This window comes from Ranitomeya variabilis, chromosome 2 (assembly GCF_051348905.1).
Source record: "Ranitomeya variabilis isolate aRanVar5 chromosome 2, aRanVar5.hap1, whole genome shotgun sequence".
Lineage (NCBI taxonomy): Eukaryota > Metazoa > Chordata > Amphibia > Anura > Dendrobatidae > Ranitomeya > Ranitomeya variabilis.
Window position 1 is genome coordinate 217,049,876 of NC_135233.1, and position 26,751 is coordinate 217,076,626.

Below are 26,751 nucleotides of genomic sequence, written 5' to 3' on the forward strand. Positions count from 1 at the left end.
GAGAAATAAGCGGATTTCTCTAATGAGTGTCTTATTTTCACATGTACTTTTGATTTATAGAAACAAAATCAAAACGATGGTTACTCTTTAAGTGTCAAACTTAGCTCTACTACTTATACACTTATTTCTTTCTTTTATGGAAAGATTAAAGGTCAGCAGGATCCACCCTCTTAACTCATCTATATGGGCATGTAGTTCATAGAAAGCGGAATAAAATGATACCTTGATATCTGCGATCTGATATCTTATTCCAGAGAAATCCACATTTTTCTTAATATGTGCTGTTAAGATCTATGGGTCGGACATGGATCTCCCTGAGAATCTGCCTCCAGAGGTTATTGTAAATGAAAAGAGGCGTTACCAGTGTGAGACATGTAATGACTGACAGTCTGCTATCCTGATCTACATGTCTCACACTTGTAATGCTCCTTTTATTTAAAAGGAGGCAGATTCTCAGGGAGATCTATGTCCCACCAATAGATCTTAACAGCTTATTAATAAGAAAAATGTGGATTTCTCTGGAATAAGACATCGGATCACAGATATCAAGGTGTCATTTTATTCTGCTTCCTATGATCTACATGCCCGTATAGATGACTTAGGAGGGCTGATCCTACTGACAAACTCCCTTTAAGAAATGTCTATTCCTGTTGAAAATTTAGTATTTTCTATAAGATTTGATATTAGCTGAACATATCTTGTCAGGTTTGCAACATTTGTAAATTCTTAGAACCTTAGGGAGTGACTTATGGAGTGTGGGACTCATTAGCAATATGGGATAGCAGTATGCAAATTCACTATCTTGCAAAACAAAAGAAAATGATCTTGCATAGGGCAAATATTAGGAGGCAAGTCGGTGTCTGACTGTATAACTGTGGCTCACGAACACCCACCGGCTGTTGCCAACCACTACTCTTCCTCTGTAGGACACTCATTTTTCTGACTTCTAGTATTTTGCATAGGTGGCTTCTTTGACCTTGAGTAGACCCTGGTAAAGGAATGGGAATTCAATGCTGTTTTTCAGCAGTTCTGCAGAGGCTCTGTTCATCCATCCGGCCATGTTTTATGTAGCCCAGGATATTAGTTAGAAAAATAAATTGTAAACCATCTAATGTGATTGGCATCATTATGCATATAATGCCTAATTTGAACACTTTTCCCCTTTAAATAGAATCTGTTACCACATTTTTGCCACCTAATCTGAGAACAGCATAATCTAGGGGCAGAGACACTGATTTCAGTTATGTGTCACTTACCGGGCTGCTTTCCGTAGTTTTGATTAAAATTACTGCTTTATCAGCAGGAGAATATCACTAGAGGACTAGTAAAACTGCTGCCAAGTAGTCCAACCACACACCCCACCACTGATTGGCTGTTTTCTGCAAAAAGCTGCCAATCAGTGATGAGGGCGGTGCTACAGAGAGCTCAGCCTTCAGAGAACTGGTTGATATGCAGCAGATAAAACTGATTTTATCAAAACTGAAACAAGCAGCCCAGTAAGTGATATATCGCTGGAATCAGGATTCCTGCCCTTATATCATGCTGCTCTCTCAGATGGGATAGCAAAAACTTGCTGACATACACCCTTTAAAAGACAAAAGCTTTAAAGTGTCATGGGCAGGACATCCCCTTTGACTCCCAGGGTAGTGGATGCTACACCTACTTTACACCTTTGCACCACCCCCATGACTCCGTATTCTGATACCTTTTCTGCTGTTTTTTCCCAGAATATTAGGGGTTGAGTATGTGTTAAATCTGCACTAATTGGGGCAGAGGGAGGATCAGCATTTGGTCTCTTTCCTCTTCTCCCTGGAATTACCCCAAGGCTTTCTACCAGGGAGGTCTCACCTAGTTCTGCAGGTACATTGGGCTCGGTACTGAGATATCAGCTGTGCAGTGCGGCGAGAGTTAATATTGCTATCTACAGGAATTACAGTAGAAGTAGTAAATTGGGTCACTTGTGTGACTGTAGTTTGAGCAATTCCTTTTTTGCTCCGGGCACGTCTTACTGGTTGCGGGAGATTATTTGCATAAATTGTAACACACTGTACTTGTCGTTCACATTTTGTAGTTTTCCGATAACCGGCAAGTAATCTTATCACTCAGGTACATTGCGTATTTTCAGTTCCAATGGCAGTATATAGGTACAACCATAAACTATATATAGACAATTGCTTAATTAGCAACTGCTCAAAGCAGCACACCCAACCAGTGTTCCCCGGAGGTGCTGCCACTTCTGCAAGTGGATTACAATCTGAATGTTCTTTCTGGAAGGAAATTTCTTTTCATGTTGGAGAAAATATGCTTGGACTGGCTCACCGGAGAGCAGGAGAATCCTCCGGTGGGCCACCATCCTCTGATATGAGCAGCACTGGCCACAGTATACTTGTATCACTATGTACAGACAATGGCGGCATCTTATACATTTCATAATCTACCCAGTTCATTGTTATATAAATTTGTGATTGAGGATAATGCCACATTTGCATGTAGTTAAAAAAGTGGGGCCCCGCAGCTGGTTACTGGTGGGCCCTTGGTACTCCAGTCCAACACTGCTAACACCCTGTCTCCAGCTATTGCAATAACATACTAGTCAGATCAATGTTTAAATATCAATGATCAGTTTTAAGCTATAGAAGATGGGGATATGACAACAAACACTTATCTTTTAAAAACTATTTTTTTGTGAGATCACAGTATATCTGTAATCCGCTATATAACACCTCTATGGATGATCCAAATAATACTCCCGCAATGTGTCATGAAGTCTAAAATGGCCAATTCTTGTTCGTTCTTCTTTTTTTTATGCCTGCTGTTACTGTGAATAATCACTTTTTTAAAAAAAAAAAAATCTGCCATTCAGTTCCCATAATATGGGCCTTTTCTTTTAGTGCTAATTTCTATGGTTTTCAAAAGGAAGGTGTCTCACAGGTTCCTCAGGGGCGTGTCTTTGAACCTTTTAGTCACGCCCCTTAGTAAAAACCTTAATAGGCATCACTAAAGAAAAAACTTCATATCTCTGGAACTGTATGGCGGATTTTGACAAAACAAAAAATTAGAATACTCAGGGGAACAGCAAGAATTAAATAATAAGAGCAAAATTGTCCATGTTTGATCTGCTGACAGGACCTTTCTAAAGAGCCAAAATAATATTGCCGTATAGTTCCTCTATGATAGTACAACTTATTACAAAACTGTATAATCCTATTCTGATAAATAATCCTGGGTGATTTAGTTTAATCCTGTGGTTCTAGCTATCAGTGCCCCCTAGGAAATGGGGGCCTTGAGCAATTGCCTAGTTTGTCATCTCCTCAAACCTGTCCTGAAAATGGCTTTTCAAGATACCTGAATGGCAAAGTGGCCAAGTTACTAAGGGATCAGGTTCTATGTGACTGTATTGCAGGAAACCTGGGTGACAATATCTACGTTAAGTGGAATGGTGACCCCATTGGCTATTACCCAAAAAGAGATGTATCCATTAAACCACTGTCCAAAATAATGGAAAATTCTCTTGAATCATATTATATTTCCATATATATATACAATGGTGCATTTCTCTTGGCACCGATCTACAAGTAGATATTCTTCTCCGCAGTAACCTGAATTTGATGTGTTTTTTTTTGCCTGGGGAGTTTTATTTACTAGAGGAAACGATTTGGGAGTATGTTAAGGACAAACACACACTAAAGAAAATCTCATTATATATACAAGTGTGCGCAATGTCTGCTTATTGGTTGTCCTCCAAGAGAAGAGCAAATATACTTTAGATACAACATTAACCATTTCGCTTACAGTATCCAGACCCCATCGGGCTAATGAGGCCTTCACTTTCCCATGACTCCGAAGTCCCACAAGAAAAAAGAAACGGAGCGTCTGTTTCTCAGCATAAATGTGAGGTTATGGCAAATATTATCCTCATCTGCTTTTATAACTGAAAAAAATGAAAGGCAGGCATGACTTAAATAAAATCAGCAGCCAGGGGAACAAGGAGCTCATGTGGATTAGACCCAGAGGTCACGTTCTAGCATTGATTCTTCTGCCCAAGACATGACGTCGAGGAGATAAATTGGGGCTCATATCAGGTGGGTATCTCAGACAACCTTAGACATCCCACATACTAAATGTTCACTTTGGTCATGTGTATTTCAGCCTTTTCTTTAAGGGGTTGTCCATAGTTAGAAAAGCATGGCTGCCTTCTACTGGTTTTGGAAGAAGTCATCCATGTTTTTTTTAATCCTGAACAACCCTTTAAAAAGAAACCTGACAGTAGATTCATACTGCCCATGATTCAGGAATCAGGAATCACACTTGTTGCATTATTGCAGCTATGTAGGTTTTACGCTACGGCATTTCATAGAAAACATACATCAAAGAGCCAAACCGGGACCATGAGTCTTGGATGACTAGTCTGAAGCCGGTAACTGAAGCTTCTCCCTGCACCCATCCCCATGACTGACAGGTGTCTCTCCATACCCACACACAGAATCTCGGAAAGCAGGGCATGGAGAAGCCGGCGAGTACTTGTCTCAAGACAAATCATCCAAGACGCAAAGTCTAAAGAATGTTTTATCCTAAGTTTCAGAGTAAAACCTACAGTACATGGTGGCCAAATTGCAGTCCTACTCATTCATTCTCTCCGTCCTTCTTGCACCATAAATCTCCTGTTATGCTCCCCTTTTTTGTCCCTATTTTCAGGAGGCTTGGAGTAACCGAAACAGTCAGTTTTTGTGATCTGGTGCATAGAGACCCAAATAAACGGTCGAGATGCAAGAGTGTTTGCCTCTTTCTTTGACCATTCCTTGGAGAAGAGTTGGGTTGTGTAGCTGGCCTTAGACCCATTCCTTCCTAGAGTGTTAGCTCCTGTAGAGAAAAGGAACCCTAGGTAGGCTTACTCTGACCATGGAGAAAAGTATGAAGTCAACCTATCTTCTACGGTACATGTAAGTTAGCGTTGATTGTAGACATGAAAAAGATTTTTTTTTTGCAACTGGGTGAAAATTTTCTGGGGTATTGATGACTGACATTGATATGTTTTGTCAGAGAAGAGCCTTGATTGAAATTCTTCGCTATAGCCACTTCTCCCCATTATACACCATCCTCTGAAACGGCGATGTTTGCTTTGATACTTAGCCCTACTTGTCCTTGAAGCGTTCCACCTCAAAGAGCTGTAGACAAACAGGATTTGGCGCGTACTGTAGTATTACTTTCATGTTGCTCTCCAGAAACCTGCTGGGATTGTGAGCTTTGCGGTTGGACCAGATCTAAACAGCTGAGCAGGAATCTCTGGCATAACCTAGAGCTGTGAGTTATTCGCGAGCCAAAACTCCATCAAGTCTCAGACTGACGCCCATGGTACGGGAACACTGACCATAGTGAAAATAGGTATTTACTCCAGGTCATTTGTACTTTTTCTTGCTCCTTTTTGACATTTTATTTTAACTCTTTGGTGGGCCTAACGGAGTCCTATTAAAGTTGTCGTTCTTTTTAGCCGTCCCAATCATTGTCTGTAGGAATTCATATGGCAGCAGGTATGGAATATGAACCTTCCCATGACACGTCTACAACTTTAATGGACATGCTAGGGTCTAATACGTATCTATGTTCTCACGTGGGAGGTAAAATATATATTCATGTTCGATTCTATGTCTGATTCATTTCGATAGTGAGTGACCATGACATGGAGGCCAACTCTTGGCCAACAATGGTGACTTTGCATTTATCGGATCTATGTGGTTCCACTACCACCATAGTTCCATAGCATGACTCAGAACCAGTTAACATGACCATTAATTTTGACTGATATCATGCCGCCATTTCCATATATTATTCCCCTTCTTTTATAAACTCACTAAAGAGAAGGAGTTCTCTGTTTTGGTCAATCCTAACCTTTTGGAAAAGTCTCTTGAGAAAGAACTGTATCCTACTGCTGAGACTGGCATTGTTTTCTGGGAAAACAGGCAGTTTAGTTTCCCTGCAGTGCCTCCATAGGAGAAATCAGGTATTACACATAATACAAGACAGGTCCTTCAGAACTAGAGACACTGTTAGTAATAGTGATATTTGGCCAAGAGATAAGTATTCTGTACAGAGAACCAATCAGTAACTCTTAAAAGTTGATTGTTCTAGCTTGGTATCATCAATAATAAACTTTCATAGCACCTTGATTCTACTAATATTTTATTTTTGAAGATAATATTTTGTTTTGGCTTTCCAAATATTAAAATTGCCATAGTTGGCATAAGGAGCTTATAAAATAGATATGGTTAATATTCCGTAGATTTTTTTTTACTCAAGTGGCTCAATGAATGCTTTTCTATTTTTTTTTTTAAGTCAATTGTCTATTTTGTATTTCATTACTTTTTTACTTTTTTCAATTCCTCAAAATGGCAAATGTGGCTCTGTCATGAATTTTTCACAAAAAAACAAAAGAAAAATGTGCGTTATTTTTGTGTTTTTTGTGCCTTTTTATATTTTTTTGAGCATAAACTCGCATGTGCTGCTAAAACGTTGCAAAATTTGTACCAAAATTAAACCTGGGTAGAAGGATTGAAGTACATTTTTTTTTTTAAAAAAAAGTCACAAATGATCGGTCGAAAACATCTGCAAACATCAAGCCTACCCCCTTTTCCTCCACAATGGCGGACATAGGGAAAAAAGCAACAAACACATATAAAATAGACTACAGAAAAAAAGTAAAAATGGAGTTACAAAGAGTACAAAAAGGGCACAAATGCAATAATCGGGTTCAAGAATTTTTGTTTATTAATTTCTGCCGATTTCTTATGAAGCTAAGACCCGTTCCCTTTTATGGCAGGCGCTGTGTACATGTAGCTTTTTGTGTCATCTTGGTCACCACCTTAATGTAGACTTATATTCTGTCCTCCTGGAAGTCACGGAGGTCTTAAGGAAAACTGAGATCTTGTTTGGAGACACTGAATATTTTTAAGATTGGGTTTCACCCCTGCCCCTTCTCCTGACTACTAAGACTGAGTTGATTTGTGTTCGGTCTGTGACCCCGTGGAGCATCAAACAGGATGGAATGAAAACACTGTAGAGGCTCAGGCTGCTCGTAGGGGTGACCTACAGAAAGATAATGCAGATGTTTCAGATCAGGGCAAGTGTGAATATTATTTGGTCTTCTATCCGCTGGTATCATGGAGGGTGAGATTCCCTCTGCGTTTTGTTCTTGTATGCATGTTCTTGTTTTGCTCAGATTGCCAAGTTTTATGAGGGTAAAAAATTCCACCCCCACTGTAAATGACCCCCAATGAAGACGGATAGTGCTCTAGAACAGCGAATTCCTGATTGATGGTCATCAAGTTGAATGAGTGAAGTGACTTCTTTGTCATCCAGGTAACAGCAATCAGTTTCTTGAAGAGCATAGGCAGTGACCGAGATGATAAACCTTTCAGTATAATGAATTGAGGTTTGGGTTGCTGCCTATGCAGAGCGCATCAGCTGATGACAAACTCATCTTGAATGCTGCACTCTGCATAGGCTGTAAACAGAGATTAGAGGCAGAGAAGTAAAGAATCTTGTTCACTGCACTGTGCTCTCCTGCAACTCTCTGCCTCTTCTCTCACATGTAAGTTTTGGAGAGGAGAGACCGAGACCTGCTGGTAAGTTGTCTCTAAATTTAAAAAAAAAAGTGTTCCCTGTAAAAAAACAAAAAAACAAAACAACAAACATTAACATTACAATAAATGTTACATTTGTACACCATTTTTTATATAGCTAACTATGGTTATGGTTAGGGTTAGGTTTAAGGCTAGGGCTATAGCAAGAGCTAAGGTTAGGGCTGGATGTAGGGTTGGGTTTAAGGTCATGGTTATAGCAATGGCTAAGGTTAGGGCTACAGTTTGGGTTCAATTTAAGGCTATGGTTATAACAACAGCTAAGGTTAGGGCTAAATGTAGGATTAGGTTTAAGGCTTTGGTTATAGCAAGGGCTAAGGTTAGGGCTAGATGTAGGGTTAGATTTAAGGCTATGGTTATAGCTTGGGCTAAGGTTAGGGCTGGATGTAGGGTTAGGTTTAAGGCCATGGTTATAGCAAGGGCTAAGGTTAGGGCTACAGTTAGGGTTCAGTTTAAGGCTAGGGTTATAGCAATGGCCAAGGTTAGGGTTAAATGTAAGGTTCAGTTTGCTAGGGTTATAACAATGGCCAAGGTTAGGGCTAGAGTTGGGGTTAGGTTTAAGGCTAGTGTTATAGCAACAGCTAAGGTTAGGGCTAGATGTAGGGTTAGGTTTAAGGCCATGGTTATAGAAAGGGCTAAGGTTAGGGCTAGATGTAGGGTTAGGTTTAAGGCTTGAGCTATTGCAAGGGCTAGATTTAGGGATAGAGTTGCAGTGATGAAATAGTTACAAAACAATCCTACAGAGTAAGTAACAAAAAAGAAAGTAGAGAAAAAAAAATCTATAACAATTTATAACTTTTTATTTTTTGTCATATGTCACATTTTAAGAAAGCTGAAAAATCTACAGGGTCATGGTGCAAACTATAAATACTTTAGTATTTTCTTAATATACAATACATGTATTTGGATGTTAAGGGGTGCCAAGGTTCCAAAATACTTGCCTTGCCCCAGGTGCTGGCGACTCACGGCATACCACAGGGTCCGTGTCCTTAGTAATTCACTGAAGTTCCAATCTTAGTGCCGCTTCCTATCTGTAAAAACCACATCTTATCATCAATAGTGCCATGTGTCAGCTTTCTGCACAGTGCCAGGTTGGTGGTGGCACAGCACAGAGAAAAATCTGAAGAAGCTTCTGGAATTTAGCATTGGTGCACTTATTTTTTTAAAGATTTGGTTGGGGCCCAAATAATCGAACTCCAACCAGTAACATAGTAATTGCATATCCATTTCCTACGGTGGGAAAACTGCTTAAATGAAAACCTATAACCAAGGTGTAAACATCTGTAACTATACAGAAAGCTCCATGGCTTATGGAACAGAAACAATTAGATGTACAGAGATGCAATCACTCCCCAGAATGACCTTTTACTCCATAACTCGTGTTAAGATCAGCAAAGATTAAAACGTCTTTTTATTCTCACCCGCAGTGTTACATATCCCGTAGACGTGAAACATGTCTTCCTGCTGCAGATCGTTCTGACTCCAGGCTTAGTCCAGTCTCTGTTTTGGATTGGGGAAATCTTGGCTGTGGTGACAGCATTCATCAGAAACAGGCACATACTGAGATAATAGAAATCAGGACACTGGAGGAGAAGAAGGAGCCAAAGCTCGGCCTCCTTACCGTGTAATTCCGCCATTGATTCATGAAGATGCGATACATGACACTGAAAGTAATAGCACCCTCCTCCATCAGAGTACCCTTCCCAAAGGATTTATTTATTTTTACCTTTTTTTTAGTTTCTCGTTACTTATTTCATGGCCTATAAGAGCCTAGCCATGGCAAGTGCTAGACGGTGGCCACTACCTAGACTCCTCTAACGTCCCGTCTGTGAAGAGCAGGAAAATGCCGATCCTACATCTGAATTATTAATGATCATGTCAATGGTGGGAAAGTTAAAATGATATAAACTAACATCTATCTATCTATTATCTATCCATCTATTTATCAATCTATTATCTATCTATCTATTTATCTATTATCTATCTATTATCTATCTATCTGTTAACTATTATCTATCTATTATCTAACTATCCAGCTATCTATTATCTAGTTATCATCTATTATCTATCTATTTATTTATCCATATATTATCCATCTATTATCCATCTATTATCCATCTATCCATCTATCTATTATCTATTATCTGTCCATTTATCTATCTATCTATCTATCTATCTATCTATCTATCTATCTATCTATCTATCTATCTATCTCTCTTCTACATAAGCCCAAGCAGCGTTGATCCAATATGGCCTCCACCTGCCTCTTGCCTCCTCTAATATCCCCGCTATGTAGTCAATAATCAGACTGATCATGGCTTTTTTAATAATGGAGCAGGCTGAGCCCAGACAAAAGCCGGGGTATTACCGAGAGCTGCCTCCGTCTTTTCCATGGCAGCCATAACAATACAATGAGGACTTCGCTCCTTCTAACTTGGATTTTTTTTATGGGCTGAAATAAAGCGCAGGGCTTTGATGGCCGATGGCTGCGCTCGCCCCGATAATAAGTTGAGTCTGCAGTGTCCCTTCGTACCATCTCTACTGAAATCAGCTGATTGTTTAAGTCAAGCACAAATCCCCAGCACATCTGTATCCCATATGACTCTATCAGTCCCAGACCAGCGTCTTTCTGGAAGCGTTATCTTAATCACATTTATTGGCTAATGCCTAAATTGTACCCAAATCAACCAACTTTGATGTCTTGGAGAATGGCAGAGAGTAAAAGGGAGGGGGCACAAGCCTGGCTTATGCCGCCATAAAAGTGAAATATTCATTGTACTGCTTAATGCCCCTTTTTGAGGTTTTCTATAAGTTTTCTTCCTCGCCATAGTTAGGTCCGTTCACAAATAATGACATTCTTTTCCCGGTGGATTGGGAGCATAGAGATCTAAAGAGGGGACTTCTAATTGGCTGCTCCCATGATTTGTTGATCTGCAGAGTATGCTTTTAATCCTTATTAACATTCTCTAGAGTCATGCCTGAAATATAGCGCTGGTACCGCACTATGTGGCATGTGGTTTTGCTTTTCGAGATTTTTTCTCTGGCTTTTTTGGATCTATCCTGTTGTTCATTATTGTACAGCTCCATTCAATCACTTATAGTTACGTTCGGACAAAATAATTGAAGATTTATGCCGGGATAAGGCACCAGCTCCAAAATTAAAGTGGAGGAAATAAATTATGGTCAGACATGTAGAACAGTATACAACAAGTATATATTCATATATCCATAACTACTATATACTGAAATCATTGTGCTTATCCTATCTATCTACTGTATCTATAATCTATCTAATATCTGTCTATTCTCTATCTATCTTATCTGTCTATTATCTATCTAATATGTGTCTATTTATCTAATAACTATCTATTATCTATCTGTCTATTATCTATCTATTATCTATCTTTCTGTCTATTCTCTAACTATCTATTATCTATCTAATGTGTCTATTTATCTAATAACTATCTATCTAGCTGTCTATTTATCTAATATATATCTAGTTATCCATCTAATATCTATCTATTATCTATCTATTATCTATCATCTATCTATTATCTACCTATTATCTATTTATAATATAATATTATTATTATTATTTATTGTTATAGCGCCATTTATTCCATGGCGCTTTACATGTGAGGAGGGGTATACATAATAAAAACAAGTACATAAATTATCTTAAACAATACAAGTCACAACTGGTACAGTAGGAGTGAGGACCCTGCCCGCGAAGGCTCACAGTCTTCAAGGGATGGGTGAGAATACAGTAGGTGAGGATAGAGCTGGTCATGCAGCGGTTTGGTCGATCGGTGGTTACTGCAGGTTGTAGGCTTGTCGGAAGAGGTGGATCTTCAGGTTCTTTTTGAAGATTCTGATGGTAGGCGAGAGTCTGATGTGTCTATTCTCTATCTATTATCTATCTATCTAATATCTGTCTATTCTCTATCTATCTATTATGTCTATTATCTATCTAATGTGTCTATTTATCTATTAACTATCTATTATCTATCTAATATCTATCTATCTATTATCTATCTATTATCGATCATCTATCTATCTATTATCTATTATCTATAATATAATATATATCTACCTATCTATTATCTATCCGTCTAACCCTAACCATGACGTACAAAGCCATCCACAACCTGTCTCCTCCATATATCTGTGACCTCGGCAATCAGTCACTAAAGGTACCGTCACATCATCAGCGTCGCTGTTTAGGTCGCTAGGAGACGTCAGACACTGGCAACAGCAGAACGATGCAGGAGCGATCCAGTGACGTACTTATCGTTCTCGCTGGTTGTTCGCTCCAGTTCGCTCCATGTAAAAACATTGCTGGCATCGTTGCTTTTGATGTCAAACACGACGATACACGCCGATCTGATGACCAAATAAAGTTCTGGACTTCTAGCTCCGACCAGCGATATCACAGCGGGATCCAGATCGCTGCTGCGTGTCAAACACAACGAGATCGCTATCCAGGACGCGGCAACGTCACGGATCGTTGTCGTTCTCGTTGGAAAGTTGTTTAGTGTGAAGGTACCTTTAGATAAGACACTGTGCACTCATAAGGAGCAAAAAAGTGAGGATAGTGCACCATATAACCAAAAGAGATTGCAGAGTACAATGGGTATAAATAAAAAAGATAGTATACCTTAAGGGGTTAACAGGACCAGTACACACGCGCACCCCGACGTGCGTTTCGTCAGGGGGTCAAAGCCTACAACCTGCAGTAACCCTCATTCTACCATACTGCTGCATGACCAGCTCTCCCCTCACCTACTGTATCCTCACCCATCCCTTGTAGATTGTGAGCGCTCGTGGGCTGGGTCCTCTCTCCTCCTGTAGCGGTCGGTGACTTGTTTTTTGTTAGATTATTGTACAAGGTGGGCCATTTATATGGATACACCTAAATAAAATGGGAATGGTTGGTGATATCAACTTCCTGCTGAAGGGGGAAACTTTTCAAGATGGGTGGTAACCATAGCGGCCATTTTGAAGTCTGCCATTTTGGATCCAACTTTATTTTTTTTCAATGGGAAGAGGGTCATGTGACACATCAAACTTATTGAGAATTTCACAAGAAAAACAATGGTATGCTTGGTTTTAACGTAACTTTATTCTTTCATTAGTTATTTACAAGTTTGTAATCACTTATAAAATGTGTTCAAAGTGCTGCCCATTATGTTGGATTGTCAGTGCAACCCTCTTCTCCCACTCTTGACACACTGATAGCAACACTGCAAAAGAAATGCTAGTCTAAGGGGGTCAGATTCCTTGTAGGAATGCTCGGACCTGATACCCATAATGTGGTGAACCATCTTGCTGGAAAAACTCAGGGAACATGCCATCTTCAGTGCATAAAGAGGGCAACACATCAACATCATCATGTAGCAATTTCAGATATCCAGTGGCACTGAGGTTTCCATTGATGAAGAATGGCCCCACTCTCTTTGTACCCCATATACCATCAATTATGGGTGTCAGGTCCGAGCATTCCTACATGAACAGTTTCCTGGAAAGTGGATTGGTTGTCGTGGGCCAGTTGAATGGCCACCAAAGGTCTCCCGATCTGACCCCCTTAGACTTTTATCTTTGGGGTCATCTGAAGGCAATTGTCTATGCTGTGAAGATACGAGATGTACAGCATCTGAAACAACGGATACTGGAAGCCTGTGCTAGCATTTCTTCCGCGGTGTTGCTATCAGTGTGTCACGAGTGGGAGATGAGGGTTGCATTGACAATCCAACGCAATGGGCAGCACTTTGAACACATTTTATAAGTGGTCATAAACTTGTAAATAACTCATGAAAGAATAAAGATATGTTAAAACCAAGCACACCATTGTTTTTCTTGTGAAATTCTCAATAAGTTTGATGTGTCACATGACCCTCTTCCAATTGAAAAAAAAATAAAGTTGTATCCAAAATGGCCAACTTCAAAATGGCCACCATGGTCACCACTCATCTTGAAAAGTTTTCCCCCTCCCATATACTAATGTGCCACAAACAGGAAGTTGATATCACCAACCATTCTCATTTTACTTAGGTGTATCCATATAAATGGCCCACCCTGTACTTTTTTTATGCACACCCCTTTTCACACATAAAGCGCCATGGAATAAATGGCACTATAATAAATATCTAGCTAGATGTTGCGCTATAATGAGTGTTACAATGAAACTTGTAGTAAGGCCGTGGTGATATAATACAATGTAGAGGACCCATTTTTTTGGTGGTCACTAGCCAATGGGTTTCCTGTATCTAGATGTGGCCACATGAAGAAGCAGCAGTAGTGGCATCAATCGTGTCTCATACGGCCAAGTACAATGACATCCAACCATGTGCGCTGCCAGGCCGGGAGATTAGATGGATATTCTCTCATTTCTCGGATAGGATGGAAGCCGTTGTCTAATTCAGAGCAGGGACTGATACTGTTTGCACTCAGCATCTCAGCAGCAGTCTGTCAGTCTGTCTGTCTCCCACCATTTTCTTGGAGGCAGTTCTCTCTTTGAAGATGAGAAGGTGAGCGGAGCTGAAATGTGTCCCTTTGAACTGTGGTTGGGGCCCCGCGGAGACACAGCGGAGAGGACCCCACAGGCGCCTCCTCCCTTCACCCTGCAGTGTCTTGTTCTCCTGCTGGAGGCTAGTTAGTCAGTAGGACAGTCTGGCCTGGTAACCCCACTGAGAGGTGTCAGACTGGGTCACTGGGGCACACACCCTGTTTAACCCTATCTATGCTGCATGAAACGGTTAACTCCTTTGCTGCTAGTGATAGAAATATGTAGCTTGACCAGTTACGCCAGTAGAACCATCATTTTTTAAATCTGAAATACCATTTGCAAAACACTTTTTTTTTTTTTGCTGCAGATGTGTTTCCAAAATGCTGAAAGAAATGTAATTCACTTCTATGTATGGGGAGTATAGATCTATGTATGGGGAGTATAGATCTATGTATGGGGGGTAAAGCTCTATGTATGGAGGTATAGATCTATGTATGGGGAGTATAGCTCTATGTATGGGGAGTATAGCTCTATGTATGGGGGTATAGATCTATGTATGGGGCGTATAGCTCTATGTATGGGGAGTATTACTCAATGTATGGGGGTATAGATCTATTTATGGGGTATAGCTCTATGTATGGGGAGTATAGCTTTATGTATGGGGAGTATTACTCAATATATGGGGGTATAGATCTATTTATGGGGGTATAGCTCTATGTATGGGGAGTATAGCTCTATGTATGGGGAGCATAGCTCTATGTATGGGGAGCATAGCTCTATGTATGGGGAGTATAGCTCTATGTATGGGGAGCATAGCTCTATGTATGGGGAGTATAGCTCTATGTATGGGGAGCATAGCTCTATGTATGGGGAGTACAGCTCTATGTATGGGGAGTATAGCTCTATGTATGGGTAGTATAGATCTATGTATGGGGTATAGAGCTATGTATGGGGAGTATAGCACAGTCCCTATTCCAATTGCCTTTATACACTTGCTTTGGCAAAACTGATGTGTATTTGGTCCTGCCAATAAAGCTTCTTTGAATCTTTGAATCTATGTATGGGGAGTATAGCTCTATGTATGGGGGGTATAGATCTATGTATTATGTATGGGGAGTATAGCTCTTTGTATAGGAAGTATAGCTCTATGTATGTGGAGTATAGCTCTATGTATGGGGAGTAGAGCTATTTGTATGGAGAGCATAGCTCTATGTATGGGGAGCATAGCTCTATGTATGGGGAGTGCAGTGCCCCAGAGTCCTGGTTGCTGCAGTAATGTCATTCTTCCACAAGGGGGAGTAATATTACATCTGATGGTACTAAAGGAGTTCATCTTTCCAGGTATCACAAAACAGACACCACACTTCACACTCCAGACCACCAGGGGGAGCCATGCTGCTATCTAGTAGGGCACTCCTCACAGAAGGGTAAAACTGGTGGTTTGGATAGAAAGTTAGGGAGAAGCTGACTGGGCTTTGCCCAGGCAACACCTGTCCGGCAGACAGGGGGAAAGGAGGAACATCTGAGCTGCAGACAGAGGGTCCCTGTCAGGGGCGGGATCCTGACAGAGGTCTAGCGAGACAGAAAGACACAGAGCTACGCCTGCCCCACGTGCGGCAGCATCCTAAGGAAGGACAAGAAAGGAATTGTGTTGCAGGGAGTGAGAAGCGAAGTCACAGCACAAGGAGACAACACCAGAAGGAATTCTGTCCTGTAAGAGGCTGCCTCCTTCTGAGGCGCGTAGCCGGTGGCCGGAATACCGAGGGAGTAATTGACTCTACGCATTACTTCAAAGACTGGCAGGACAGGCAATTCCAAGTTGGTTGCCCGACCTTAAAACCTAAGAAGACACAGTGGCAAATTGTGGGGGTCGGGGCGTCTCTATGGTCCCTATAAACAAGCCTCAGGCCATCAGTCATACAGGTATGTCCTATCCATACCATCTTGGGGACAGAAAGGAAGAGATAACATCTAGAACATCTACAAAGGTTGTGAGGACTATCCCGTGGTGCTCAGCAGGGAGGTACTACAACACACAGGCGCTGGTAGGAAGGCTACTGTTTTCCACCTGGATAAGAGAACTCTGGATTTGCCTTCGGACCGGCTGGACTCTGCCTGCCCTGTGATCTGTACTCTGGACTGTGGACGCTGAAGTCTTCAGTAAAAGGTAAAGAGACTGCAACCGTGTGTCCTCGTTATTGATTGCGCCTTACATCGTCCACCATCACCACCTACACATCTGAGAAGCCCTGGGGACATACTTCACCTGTGGGAAGGTATACCATCTAGCTGCCATTCCATCACCCCAGTGGACCCCTAAGCAGCGTCGGTCACCCTGACCGAGTACCACAGGTGGCGTCACGAACACTAGACAAACTTCACCTTTAATTGGATGCCCCTCAAAAGGGCCACGGACCGGGTCAGGCCACCGTGACATCCCCCGAACCGAAGGACCCGATACCGAGTACCCCACTGCCCTTAACGTGGGGGCGCTCCAGGAGCATAGCTCTATGTATGGGGAGCATAGCTCTATGTATGGGGAGCATAGCTCTATGTATGGGAAGCATAGCTCTATGTATGGGGAGCATAGCTCTATGTATGAGGGTATAGCTCCTGTTTGCTTGTAATCAGTGTGTGTGCATAAAAGCTGAGTGAGTTTCTGGGATCCAGACAGACTCTTGCATCTTTCATCCAGCCACTGACGTTTCTGGATTGTGAGTCATTGGGAAAGCAAAAGAATTGTCAACAGATCTATGGGAAAATGTAATTGAACTGTAGAAAACAGGAAAGGGATACAAAAAGATATCTAAGGAATTGATAATGCCAGTCAGCGCGGTCAAACTGTGATTAACAAATGGAAAATCCGGGGCTCTGTAAAAACAAAACCACGGTCAGGTAGACCAGCAAAAATGTTGTCCACAACTGCCAGGAAAATTGATCGGGATGCAAAGAAAAACCCACAAATAACATCAGCTGAAATACAGGACTCTGAAAACTAGCGGTGCGGCTGTTTCGAGTCGCCACAAGAAAGCCATTACTGTGCAAAGGTATCTCTCCTACAATGCACAAAACAGCACAGAGACAAGCCTCAAAACTTCTGGAACAAGGTAATTTGGAGTGATGAGACCAAAATTGCCCTTTTTGTCCACAACCATAAACGTTACATTTGGAGAGAGGTCAACAAGGCCTAAGATGAAAGGAACACCATTTCTACTGTAAAGCGTGGAGGTGGATCGCTGATGTTTTGGGGATGTGTGAGCTACAAAGGCACAGGAAACTTGGTCAATTGTTGAAGAAAAGATGAATGCAGCACGTTAACAGGAAATACTGGAGGGAAATTTGCACTGATCAGCCCGGAAGCTGCACATGGTACATACTTGGACGTTCCAACATGACAACGTTCCAAAACACAGGGCCAAGTCGGCCTGTCATTGGCTACAGCAGAACAAAGTGAAGGTTCTGGCATGGCCATCTCAGTCTCCTGACCTCAATATCATTGAGCCACTCTGGGGAGATCTCAAGCGCGCAGTTCTTGCTTGACAGCCCAGGAATTTACCGGAACTGGAGGCTTTTTGCCAAGAAGAGTGAGGAGCTTTACCATCTGAGAAAATAAAAAACCTCATCCACAACTACCACAAAAGAACTCAAGCTGTCATTGATGTTAGAGGGGGCAATACACAGTATTAAGAAATGGGGTATGTGAACTTTTGATCAGGGTCATTTGGATGTTTTGGGTTGTCATTATGATTTAAATAGAGAAAACACTGTAGTCTGACACTAAATGGCTTCACCCAACCACTAACCGTGAGTGGAGGAAAAGTTTTGGTGTTATCATTCACATTCTCTGAAAAAAGGCCAAGAAAGCAAAAATTCTGCCGGGGTATGTAAACTTTTGAGCACAACTGTATACTATTGTAATGGTGCCATAGTGCTTACTCACTAGCAACCTCAAAGCTCATTTCTATGTTATGCCCACAAATATTTGGACAGTGACAAGTTTTGGCATTTTAGTGGTTTACCTTAACATATTCAAGATACAGTTGTATAAGCAATATGGACTTATAGTACAGACTCTCAGCTTTAGGCCTCGTTCACACATTCAGTATTTGGTCAGTATTTTACATCAAAATTTTAAGCCAGAAAAAGGAGTGGAACAATCAGAGGAAAAATATAATAGAAACACGTCAACACTTCTGTATTTATCACCGGCTGCTGGTTTCGGCTTACAAATACTGATGAAAAATACTGACTAAATACTGAATGTGTGAATGTGGCCTCAATTTAGGGTATTCACATTCTAATTGGAGTAAGTGTTTAGGAATTACAGCTCTGTAGTATGTAACTGGACAATTGGACAATTTTCTCAAAAGCTTTTTAATTGGCTGCATGGGCTTGTCCCTCATTACTACATCATCAATTAATCAGGTAAACATTTTGGAACTGATTCCAGGCATGGCATTTGCCTTTCAAAGTTGTTGCTGTGAACCCACAACATGCGGCCAATGGAGCTCTCAATGGAAGAGAAACAAACCATCATTAGGCTGAAAAAAAAAAAAAGAAGAAATCCATCAGAGAAATAGCAGAAAATGTTATGAGTGGCCAAATTAACAGTTTGGTACATTCTGCAAAAATAGAGTGCACTGGTGATCTTGGGAACTCAAAAAGGCCTGGACCTCAAGACAACAGTGGTGGATGATTGCAGAATCCTTTCCATGGTGAAGAAAAACCCCTTCAACACACCCACCTATGTGAAGAACACTCTCCAGGAAGTAGGAGCTTCAGTATCTACCAGTGTCTACCATAGAGAGAAGACTTCATGAGAGCAAATCCAGAGGGCTCAACACAAGGTGCAAACCATTAACCTGCTTCAAAAATAGAAAAGCCAAATTAGAGTTTGACTAAAAAATCTAAAGAAGCTGCCCAGTTCTGGAAGAGCAAAACTAAGATCAACCTGTACCAGAATGATGGGAAGAAGAAAATATGGAGGTTTGGAATGTTTCATGATCCAAAGACCAGCACATTGTCTGTAACACATAGTGGATGACATGTGATGGTGCGGGCATGTATGGCTTCTAATGGGGTCACTAGTGTTTGATGATGTCACTGAAGACAGAAGCAGCTGGATGAATCCTGTGTGTACAGGGCCACACTTTCTGCTCAGATTCAACCAAGCGCAGCAAGGTTGATTGGACGGAGCTTCACAGGACAGATGGACAATGACCCGAAACATACTGCAAAAGCAACCCAGGAGAAGGCAAAAAAGTGGGATATTCTGCAATGTCCGAGTCATCACCAGATCTCAGCCCCACCGAGCAACATTTCACCGGCTTAACGCAAAAACTGAGACAGAAAGACCCACAAACAACAATTGAAGTCATTGTGGTAAATGCGGCAAAGCCTCAAAGAGGAGGAAACCCAGCATTGGGTGACGTCCATGGCTTCCAGACTTCAGGCCATCATTGTCTGCAAAAGATTCTCTACAAACATTTCATTTATGGTAAAGGTAGTTTGTCCAGTTACTTTTGAGCCCCTGATATGAGGAGGCATTGTAGAAGAATGGCTGCAATTCCTAAACGTTTCACAGGATGTTTTTCTTCAACTGCTTTAGTTAAACCTGAGAGTCTACACTTCAATTGTTCTTTAATTTTACATCCAAAACAGTGGCCGGCAGAGCTGAAATCACAAAGGTTCAGTCACTGTTCAAATATTTCTGGACCTATCTGTACACGCAGAAGAATACATAATTATTGGATGATTAATTGATAAAAGTAACCTGACAGGCATTGTGTTACTGCGCTTAGTGTACCGGCCCCGCCCCCAGCGCACTTCCAGGTTAATTTGCATGTTGTTTCAATGCTTGTTTTCTCAGCATTGGCACGTCGGAATGCAACGGGTATTATTTTATTGTTGTTCTACAACCTAGTTTCAGTAGTAAAATCAGTCCTTCCTTTTAAATGCAACCTGTCATCTGATACATCCTGCCCAAACTTCAGGCATCATGAATCAGAGCCTGGCTGTGCGATATATATTTCTCTGAAATGCTGCAGAGAAAATATATTTGGAAAGGGATAATAGCCAGAGACCAGACTAATCCGGAGCTGCTCCTTGACCGGATCTTCCCAGCGCTGTTAGAGGTGATTGACAGGTCTTTCCTCATGTGTGCATAAGGAGAGATCTATTTATCACCTGCGGCGGCGCAGGGAATAGGCGGCCAGGGAATGGAGTTGGACTAGTCTGGTCTCCACCTATATGATCTAAGAAGTATCTTTTTTTCTGACATACAGGAGTGTGTCAGTGCTGTAAGCTTCTTTCGGACCTCCAAATTAAAACTTCAGGGGCTCACAAAGGTCGAACAGATCTCATTGGGTTCTTAACGATTAATTGTGTACGTGAAAGTAGAAATTCAGTGTCCGTATAATTAATCTCCTCCAGGTTCATTGCTGTTCTGCGCTCACATCTCCATCACTCATTCCAAAGTTTTAGAAGTAAGCAAAAGTTTAGTAAAAGTATTTTCTAATTAATGGCATAATTATACCATTGTGTCCTCCGTGAACGAGATAATAATATTGTGAACCCAGTGGAGGGTAGGGAAGGTTTGGTCTACCACATCCTGAATAATTAAAAAAAATAAAATAAATAAAAAGTGGCTTAATAGGAAAACAAAAATCGATCCTTTTACAGTGTCGGAGATTAAACAAGATCTGTCTTCTTTAGCTTCACTGGAGACATGTAGGAACGTAGAAGTTCTCTCCTCGGGTTAGCAGAACAGACATAACTTGACTTTTTCACACTGGAGGAGACGTGTATAGACACATCAGACAGCAGAATACGTGGTCAGATAGGACGGTGACGCTTACACTGTAAGCTGCAGGTTATACAATACATCGCTATGTACTAATATTAGAAACTTAGCGTTGCCTGTTTTTTTCAGAGCCTTTAATGCAGCACACTGGCATTGAGCTGCCAATTGAAATTTTTTTAAATTTAGGGGGCTAAAAAATGCTATATTTCTTGGGGGAAAAAATCACTAGTTTTTACAAGTTGCCACCATTCTTATCAAAGCACATGATTACTGATTGGAGTCTGCCATCAGGGCAGTCGGGTTAGGATTGCAGTACGGGGTCCAGCCATTTCACATCTGTCATAAAGTATCTCAAGCTGCAATTTATTGGAAGGTTTCTACTGGCTTCGCTGCTGGTATATACTGTATTCTGTATGCAGTTTATTTGCTGCTGGTATATTTCTGCATGTGGTTTATTCACTGCTGCTATGTATTTGGGTATATAGATGAATCACTGCTGGAATATATTTAGGCATACAACTAATAGGAATGGTGAATATCAGCTATAAAAATACAATTTTAGATATTATTTACTGACGATGATAAAACGTCCTGGGCAATTTGACTGTGCAGGGCCCAGAAATGTCTAATGGCGGTCTTTGCTACAGGTTTGTAGGATAATTAGTTGGATTTGCCATTAAAATGAATCTGTCCCCAGGTTTTTGTCATGTAATCTGAGAGATGCTTGATGTAGGAACAGAGACCCTGATACCAACAATGTGTCACTTACTAGGCTGTTCTGCTGTCAATACAATCAGTGTTTTATCAGCAGGAAATTATCACTACAGGACTTGGTATCTGGTGCCTCCTAGTCCACCCACACCCCCACTTCTGATTGGCTGCTTCCTGTATACACAGTATATTGAGAGAATGTTGCCAATCAGTGGTGTGGGTGGGGTTATACAGGGCTCAATAGTCAGAGCTCTGCTAGATCTACAGCAGAGAAAATGTGATCAAAATGACAGCAAGCAGCCCAGTAAATGACACATAGCTGGAATCAGGGTCTCAGCCCCTACATCATTCTGCCCTCAGATTACATAGCAAAAACCTGCTGAGAGATTCCTTTTAAAGGGGTTCTATTCTTGTGATATAAAGTATATAGCAAGTACAGGCATCTATAAGTGTCAGGAGTTGAAGCTACAGGGCCCCATACATATACATATTAGAAATCTTACTGATTTCGGCAGGACAAGTGGCCTATCTTATGTGTATGGCGGCATAACGACTCTCCCACTACAGCTGGTAAAGGAGGAAAAAATGATCAGGCATATGAAATGATATATGCCCAATCCTTTTATTCTCCCTGAAGATAAGTTATCAAGTGACTACTCTACTCCTCCTATTAATTACTACTACTACTATCATCCACACTGAGGTGTCCGATACAAGCAGCAGACTACTACCACCTGCACAAATACAAGTATATGAGGGATTCTGCCGAGCAGCAGATTTGTGCTGTAATCAGATCCGTGTAAGACGCTGGTGACAGGCGGAGTGTCATCTAATATCCAGAGAGCAGTAACCCGAGACTCGGAGAAGCCACGTTCTCACAGAGAAGGTTAGTGGAGACTTTATCTAGAGATCATCAGGGAGCAGCACCCACAAGGCTCATCCCCTCCGCCTGCATCCAAGGGGTTAATGCTCACAGCAGTGCTGCTGCTGAGACTGGAAATGTAGCCTGCCACTCAGTGGGATCCAGGGAACATGGAGGAGGAGACCCTGCTTCCAATTAGTGAGGGGGAGACACCAGAGCAGCAATTCCTGTGGTCACAAGTCCCTAATGTGGAGCTGTATGAGACAGCATGGACGGATATTATCTATCTATCTATCTATCTATCTATCTATCTATCTATCTATCTATTATCTATCATCTATCTATTTATCTATCTATTATCTATCTATCTATCTATTATCCATTATATATCATCTATTATCTATCTCTTATCTACCTATTACTTATTATCTATCTATCTATTATCTATCAATCTATTATCTATTATCTATCTATCTATTATATATTATCTATCTATCTATCAATCTATTATCTATCTATTTATCTATCTATCTATTATCTATCTATCTATTATCTATTATATATCATCTATTATCTATCTATTATCTATCTATCTATCTATCTATCAATCTATTATCTATCTATTATCTATCTATCTATTATATATTATCTATCTATCTATCTATCAATTATCTATCTATCTATCTATTATCTATCTATCTATTATCTATTATATATCATCTATTATCTATCTATTATCTATCTATCATCTATTATCTATCTATTACTTATTATCTATCTTTATTCATCTACTGTATCTATCTATCTATCTATCATCTATTATCTATTATCTATCATCTATCTATTATCTATCTATCTATCTATCTATTTATCTATCTATCTATCTATCTATCTATCTATCTATCTATTACTTATCTATTTATCTATCTATTACTTATCTATCTATCTATCTATCTATCTATCTATCTATCTATCTATCTATCTATCTATCTATCGCAGGAAGTTCCCCATACTCTTGCCCTGTGACTTCCCTGGAGCTTGTATCCTGCCTATGTTGTGATTTTTCATGTTCTTTTTTTTTTAAAAAAAATCGGAAAGTAAGCAACATTGCAGAAACTTTTACATTGGCCACTAGGGCTGTTCTAGACTCATTCTTCCCGTCTTTTCAGAATGAGTTTTCCGCAGCCTCCTTCTCCTCAGAGGCAGGATTACATTGACAGGTAACACCTCTGTACACAGTGGATAACAAAGCCTCCTCCAATCACAGCAGGCGATGTCACAGCTCACCCTCCTCTCTCCCTGCACAATGACCTTCTATGAATACACTCATTAGATGTTTCAATGCAAAATATAAGTTCAGACTAATGTACATCCTGAAACAATAGGAAGTGAGAGATTAAAAAGCTCCAGTAGGCAATGTTAAAATTGCAAGATTACTCATTTCTATTTTCAATATAGATTAACGTATAGATTTTTTTTTTCTTCAAAATATTTAAAAATACATTTAAAATCAAAATGTGATTTTTTAATTTAACCCCTTAAGGACCAGAGGTATTTTCCGTTTTTGCTCCCCTCCTTCCCAGAGCCATAACTTTTTTATTTTTCAATCTGGCCATGTGAGGGCTTGTTTTTTGCTGGATGAGTTGTAGTTTTCGATGGCATTGATTTTACCATATAATGTACTGGAAACTGGGAAAAAAATCCAAATGCGGTAAAATTGCCAAAAATGTGCAATTCCACAATTGTTTTTTGTATTTTTTTTTTTCTTAACATGTTCACTAAATGCTAAAACTGACCTGCCATTTTGATTCTCCAGGCCATTACGAGTTCATAGACACCAAACATGTCTAGGTTCTTTTTTATATAAGTGGTGAAAAAAAATTCCAAAATTTGTAAGAAGAGAAAAAAAAAATTGCTCCATTTTCCATTACCCGTAACATCTTCATTTTTCATGATCGGGGGCTGGGTGAGGGCTTATTTTTTGCGCGCCGATCTGATGTTTTTATTGATACCACTTTGGTGTGTATACAATCTTTTGATCACCCGTTATTGCATTTTATTACAATGTTGCCTCAACCATAAAAACGTAATTCTTTTGTTTCGATTTTTTTCTTGCTATGCTGTTTACCGATTGGATTAATTCTTTTTTTATATTGATAGATCGGGCAATTCTGAATGTGGTGATACCAATTATGTGTATATTTGAATTTTTTTATTGTATTATTTTGAATGGGGCAAAAGGGGGGTGATTTGAGCTTTTATACTTTTTTTTATTATTATATTTTTTTTTTAAACTTTTTTTTTTACTTTTACACTTGCTTCAATAGTCCCTATGGGTAACTAGAAGCTGCGATCATCCGATCGCGTGTGTTACATAGAGCAGGGCTGCAGCCCTGCTCTATGTAGAGAAATGCTCGCTTGTTATGAGCGCCGACCGCTGGACATCACTCATAGCTATCTGGCTATGACAACCATAGGGGTCTCCTGCTGACCCTGGGTTGTCATGCCAACCCATCGGCAACCTGCAGTCATGTGACACGGGCACCAATGGGAGGAAGTAATGATGTGCTCCCTGTGCGTGCATGTTAAATGCTGCTGTCAGAGTTTGACAGCAGCATTTAACATGTTAACAGCCGCAGGTGGATCATGATTCCACCCACGGCTGTTAGGGGCACATGTCAGCTGTCATGTGCAGGAAAAGGTAGGGGCTCATCGCCGGAGCCCGCACCAAACGGGGAGGCATCCAATGATGGACTCTGCCCGTCATTGGATGTTAAGGGTTTAAATTCCCTTCAAAGAGGTTGTTTAACCCCTTCCCGACCCATGACGCCTATGTGGCGTCATGGAATGATCGCGTCCCTGCAGATCGGGTGAAAGGGTTAACTCCTATTTTACCCGATCTGCAGGGAGAGGGGGAGTTGTACTTCAGCCCAGGGGGGTGGCTTTGCCCCCACGTGGCTACGATCGCTCTGATTGGCTGTTGAAAGTGCAACAGCCAATCAGAGCAATTTGCAATATTTCACCTATGAAAATGGTGAAATATTGCAATCCAGCCATGGCCGATGCTGCAATAGCATCTGCCATGGCTGGAAATCATGTTCTGCCCCCCCCACCACCCCCGATCTCCTCCCCAGTCCTCCGTTCTGTCCGGTACCCCCCTCCGTCCCCCTGTCCGCTCCCCCGTGCTCCTGTCCGCTCCCCCGGTCCTCCGATCCCCCCCCCTGTGCTCCGATCCACCCCCCGACCACCCCCTCATACTTACCGAGCCTCCCGAAGTCGGTCCATCTTCTCCCTGGGCGCCGCCATCTTCCAAAATGGCGGGCGCATGCGCAGTGCGCCCACCGAATCTGCCGGCCGGCAAAGTACATTTTGATCGCTGTGGTAGGTTCTATCACAGCGATCAAAATAAAAAAATAATAAATAAACCCCCCCCTTTATCACCCCCATAGGTAGGGACAATAATAAAATAAAGAAAAAATATATTTTTTTTTTCCACTAGGGTTAGGGTTAGAACAAGGGTTAGAACTAGAACTAGGGGTAGGGTTAGGGGTAGGGTTAGGGTTATGGCATGTGCACACAGTGCGGATTTGGCCGCGGATCCGCAGCGGATTGGCCGCGGATCCGCAGCGGATCCGCAGCGGATTGGCCACTGCGAATTCGTAGCAGTTTTCCATCAGGTTTACAGTATCATGTACACCTATGGAAAACCAAATCCGCTGTGCCCATGGTAAGGAAAATTCCGTGCAGAAACGCTGCGTTGTATTTTCCGCAGCATGTCAATTCTTGGTGCGGATTCCGCAGCGTTTTACACCTGTTCCTCAATAGGTATCCGCAGGTGAAATCCGCACAAAAAAACACTGGAAATCCGCTGTAAATCCGCAGGTAAAACGCAGTGCCTTTTACCTGCAGATTTTTCAAAAATCGTGCGGAAAAATCTCACACGAATCCGCAACATGGGCACATAGCCTTAGGGTTAGGGTTGGAATTAGAGTTAGGGTTGGAATTAGGGTTAGGGTTGGAAATAGGGTTAAGATTAGGCTTGTGGTTAGGGTTACGGATAGGGTTAGGGGTGTGTTGGGGTTACAGTTGTGGTTAGGGTTGGGATTAGGGTTAGGGTTGGGATTAGGGTTAGGATTAGGGTTAGGGTTGGAATTAGGGTTACGGGTGTGTTGGGGTTAGGGTTGTGGTTAGGGGTGTGTTGGGGTTAGGGTTGTGATTAGGGTTATGGCTACAGTTG

The 26,751-nt window shown here is 41.2% G+C and overlaps 1 protein-coding gene and 1 long non-coding RNA gene across 3 annotated transcripts in view; one reads left to right on the forward strand and one right to left on the reverse strand.

The window, feature by feature from the left end:
- The window catches only part of LMX1B (LIM homeobox transcription factor 1 beta), a 174,572-nt gene that overhangs the window by 31,651 nt on the left and 116,170 nt on the right, over positions 1–26,751 (forward strand). The gene's annotated exons all lie outside the window — the stretch shown is intronic.
- LOC143804955 (uncharacterized) overlaps positions 6,071–26,751 on the reverse strand; it is a 38,043-nt gene continuing 17,362 nt past the window's right edge. The window contains exons 3-4 of the long non-coding RNA XR_013221135.1: positions 8,576–8,665; positions 6,071–7,080 (exon numbers count right to left, since the gene is read on the reverse strand). This is a non-coding gene — a long non-coding RNA (uncharacterized LOC143804955). The remainder of the gene's footprint in view (positions 7,081–8,575; positions 8,666–26,751) is intronic.